This window comes from Leptonychotes weddellii, chromosome 1, assembly GCF_054177405.1.
Source record: "Leptonychotes weddellii isolate Sample4059 chromosome 1, ASM5417740v2, whole genome shotgun sequence".
Taxonomy (NCBI): domain Eukaryota; kingdom Metazoa; phylum Chordata; class Mammalia; order Carnivora; family Phocidae; genus Leptonychotes; species Leptonychotes weddellii.
This window is the reverse complement of record NC_138369.1, coordinates 22,886,186-22,891,023: the sequence shown is the minus strand read 5'-3', so window position 1 is coordinate 22,891,023 and position 4,838 is coordinate 22,886,186. Positions and strand designations below refer to the sequence as shown.

At 42.3% G+C, this 4,838-nt stretch overlaps 1 pseudogene; it reads left to right on the top strand.

Moving 5' to 3' along the window:
- The first annotated feature begins 3,754 nt into the window (after nucleotides 1-3,754).
- Nucleotides 3,755-4,838, top strand: part of LOC102747406 (actin-related protein 2/3 complex subunit 3 pseudogene) — a 4,848-nt pseudogene continuing 3,764 nt past the window's right edge.

Here is a 4,838-nt window from a genome sequence, read left to right as displayed (position 1 = left end):
GACTCTGATGACCTTAAGTGAAAAGAGACTTAGTGGACATATATCGGAATGGCAAGGGGCTGGAGGATCAGACTCTGAGAAAAGCCCGGGATGTGACTCATGCTGCCACCACATTATTCTTCTTGCCACAATGTAATAGCAATGTTCTGACTTCCAACCATCCCCTCCCTGGCACCAAACACTTGAGTGTTACATGAGAGGTAAAGTGTCTGATTCTCCTTGCAGTTCGAAGTATACCCTGGAGAGACCCCCTGGACCAGAGCTCCTTGAGACTGGGGACTGTGTCCTCTCATCTTTGTATAAGATAAAAGGGGACCTGGGGGAAATGGGGGAGGCTAATGGAAAGGAATGGATGCTGGCAGCCAGAATACCAAGAAATTGAACACTGCCTTTTGGGGGAGTGTGGGGGGTGCCTTCCCAAATGAACCTTCTGCCTCTGTTTTTCAGAAGCACTTGGAGCACATCTGTCACACAACTTTATACAACTTGCAACATGTGACTTCAAAATCTCCAGTGGCATAAAGGTAAGAGCCCATCAACCACCATTCATAGCCTGCTTTATACCCTCCCCCACTTTACAGTCATCTCCAGTGGGACCTCACCACCGCTGTCCTCCAATCTTGTTCTCTACTTCATTTAGGCTGGTCTTATGGTGGCTACTGGGCCCACCTTCACCTCTTTACTCATGCTGTTCTTCCTACCTGGAATGCCCTCCCTTAGCTCTCAGCATCATCCAAATCCTATCTGTGATTCAAGGGGACAGTTCAAGTTCTACCTTTTACAACAGGACCTCCTCAAACAGTCTAACCAACAGAGATGTCTCCTCTGTACCCTTACCTTTACCTCTCGTTGGACAATCATCTACTCTCTCAAACTTGGTGCCTGGCCTAGAGAAGACTCTCAGCACATACCTGCTGAATGAATGAATTGAATCTTTACTCACCCTTCAAGGCCTAACTCAACTGTCACTGCCTGTAAAAAGCTCTCCCTGATCCCCAGGCACAAATTAGTCCCTTGCTCTTTGAGTTTCCATAGAATTTTGTCTATAGCTGCACTGTAATACCTATCACCATGCCTACTAATCATTTGCTTGTCAACTTGTTCCTCCATTAAACCATAAGATTCTCATAAACGGGAATCACATCTTATTCTTTTTTGTATATATTGTATCTGGCACATTCTATACCTGTGCTGTCTGATATGGGAGCCACCAAGTACATGTGGCTATTAAATTTAAACTGTAATTAATTAAAATGAAATGAAGTAAAAGATTCCCTTCCTCAGTTGCACTAGCCACATTTTAAGTTTTCAAAAGTCACATGGAGCTAGAGGCTCCAGCGTTAGACAATGCAGATCTAGAACATTTCAGTCATCACAGAACATACTAGTGGACAGTGTTGTACCAGGCATTCACTATATTATAAAAACAGCTATCATTTGAGAGTTCATTATGCCCATGCATTGTGCTGTGTTTCATGTACACTCATTTAATTCTGAGGACTAGACTCAGAGGTTAATACGAGGATTATCCTTATTCTATAAATGAGGAAACTGAAACACAGAAAGGTTAAGTAATTTGGCCAAAGCCATACAATGAGTGGATGGCAGGGCCAGATTTTACTATTCTCATAAGCAAATCTACACCCATAACCACTGCACTTTTGTTTAAGGAAGTAGAGTATAGCATAAATAAAATGGCCTTACAAGTCCCCGTTCAAATTCTAACCCCAGCCTCACATGTCAGCTGTTAGACCTTGGAAAAATTCATCATTTTCTCCCTAAAATGGAGATAATCCTAATTATTTCCTAAGGTCATTGTGAAGATTGAGTGAAGTAATGTGAGTGATGGGCTTCATATAATGCCCAGCACATAGTAGGTATCCAGCAGGTTTTAGCCATGTTCTTACTCAATGTTTTACCCTCTAGGATGTCAAGAAGTTCTTAGTTGAGTTATAAGTACATAGTAAACCTTCGTACATATTATTTTAAATGACTGATTCTTATTCTGAGATATTACCCTTTGTTCCTCCCAGTGTTTTTTAATTTGGCTTTTACAAATTCATCGACTAACTGCCCACTCAATTTGTGTCCTGTTATTAATGTAACATGACAGGGGTGGAGGGTGGAAATAAATGTTACCTTCTACAGCTAGGAAACAAGAGCTCTACAGAAAGGAAGGAACCACCTCAATCAATGTGAGCACAGGAAAGTGGTAGAGTTTTAACAGGAGAATTTCAAGCATCAGCCTTGATGGGGGTATGGGGCCATCTTTCCTCCTTAATGACTTAGTCCCCTGGACTGCTTGAAAGAAGGCAAACCTAATTCTTACTGACTTGACAAGAACTTGCAGTGAATAATAAATGCTACAGTTCAGGCAGGCTGTTACCATACCAACTGGAAGGTCAGATGAACAAACATCTGAGAATGAATCGAATTACACAAAATGAAGAAGAAATAGATCTGCTGCAAGGTGAGTGAGCAATAAAAGGATGGGATGGTTGGGTTTCCAAGGACAAAACATTTGAAAAAAAAAAAAAAAACTGTTATCTCTCTAAGCTCTGCATTGCTTTTTACCAACATGCTGTTTATTCACATCTATGGGCCTCTGTTCCTAATCATTCCAAAGAAAATTCTGAATTGAGAGAGTGTCTGCACAAGTACCAGAAAATCTACCTCAGATGAGCTCAAATAGTGTCAAACTTGGCCAACACTACTTGAAGCCTGGATTTCAGCTAGAACTTGGGGTTGATACAATCTAGAGGCTCCAGCTCTGTTCTTCTGGGGTTCTCTCAGGTCACCTCTTCTCTGTGTGCGCTGGTTTTATCTGCAGGCTTAAAGGTAGGTGGTCTGTCATTCTCCTGAGTTTCACATCTATGCATGGCCCTGTGGTGGACTGGATATAGCTCAAACTATTTACCACCCTCCCTATCACTCCTAGGAAAAAGCAGTCTTCACCGTTCCATTGATGTTGGGCTTGGCAATCTGATATACTATGGCTCCATAGTGGGTGGGCTTGATGCAAAACTTAACCATGTGACTTTCTTTGGTCACTAAGATGTTGGTAGATGTGATGGAGCCTATGCTTAAGCTATGTTATGTATTTCCATTGGTGCTCTTACACCTCTGTCATTGTCTTGAGAACAGCATGTATAGGCTAGTTCACTGGTCCTGGGAAGAAATGGGAGACTTTGATGTAGAACAGTAGCTAGCTCAGCTGATCTCTGGACTCATTAGTGGGCCCAGCCCATATCAGGAGAACTGAATTGCTCTAATTAGCAAGGCTTGGACCAACTAAGGAGATGCTTATTGCTCTGTGGTGTTGAGGTTTTGTGGGGTTTTGCTAGGCAGCATTTTTGTGGCAATAGTTAACTGATAAAATTATATCCAGCTCAAAAAAGGGACTCTCTTCTGAAATTTTTCATATATGATTAAGACAAAATTGTCTCATAAGCTCCCAAGAAAGCCTCTCCTTGCATCTAATTGGTCCAAATTGGGTCACATGCTCAATCACTGGTGGCAGGGGTGGATTTTACCCTCAGAGAAATAAGGTTCCTTCTTGGAGGCCAGCCTCCCCTAGCACATGAGCCATTTTGCAAAGGAATGGATATCTGAAGAAAATAAGAGATTTGTTTAGAGGAAGAAATGGGTGTTAAGATGGCAACACCCTCTATTCCTACCTCTCTCTGGCCTCAGGGCAAGCCTGACTCATCTATGAAAACTGCCAGAAACCTCTAATCCACCCTGCTTGCTACTTCCTATAGAAGTCAAACTGGAGGGCTCTCTTGGTACAGAAATGAGTATTTGCACATTACTTCTCAGGTAGCCTCAAGAGTTTTGCTTTCAACCATTGAGTTTTTGTTTCAATGCAGGTACAGAAAAGTAGTTGAAATCCTGGACTCTGTAGTTAAATCTGGCTTCAAGTCTTGGCTCAATAATTTACCAGCTCTGTGACCCAAGGGAAGTTATTTACCTTTTCTATGCCTTAATTTCCTCAGATGTAAAATGGGCCAATAACAGTATTGACTTTACATGTTATTGGGTGAATGCATCAACTAGTAAATATTAATGAGGTTTTTTTTTCTCCTATGAGGACAATTGGGAAGATTTTTCCATAGCAGGCCATTCAGCACTCATTCAGATCTTGAGGTGTGTTAAAATTGTCTAGTCAGACAATGAAATATTCTTTAGAAGTCAAGGAGGCATGTTTCCTCTCAGGAAAGCAAAATAGAGTACCATAGTGAGTCAACAGGGAGAGAAGAAATAGGTTGTCTCCCTCTCCCAGTCCGGCTGTTAGTTCTGTATTCGGTCAGGCCCCACTGGGTGTCTGGTAATGAAAATCTATTTTAGCTAGGGTAAGCAAAGAGAATGCCATTGCACAGGACATCAACTGTCTCATGGAACTCCAGGGCAGCAATGCAGAGACTGGAACAAGAGCCTAAAGAATCATTAGAATGGTTTGCATTCTTCTCTACCTCCTCCCTGCAGACCATCCCTCTCTGCTCTCTATCTTCATGTCATAACTTGGTGTCTCCATTTTTGTCATGTCATACTTCCAGTCACTCTCAGAAACTGACCTCCTGTCTCTAAGTTCCATTTCCAAATTCCGGGGAAAAGACTCGGTTTGGCATTGTTTGGATCAGATGTCCCTGCATCCCTGATGCTACTGCCAACCTAGAGCCAGAGACCCACCTCTGAAGGGCAGGTACCATCCCTGCAGGGAGAACTGCAAGCTGGGCATGTACTTCAAAAAGATCCCAGTAATTTATTCATCCTGTTTAAGAAAGGCAATCTCTGCCCAAGCCCTAAACCACCCCTGCCCCTGTAATTCTTTTTTTTTT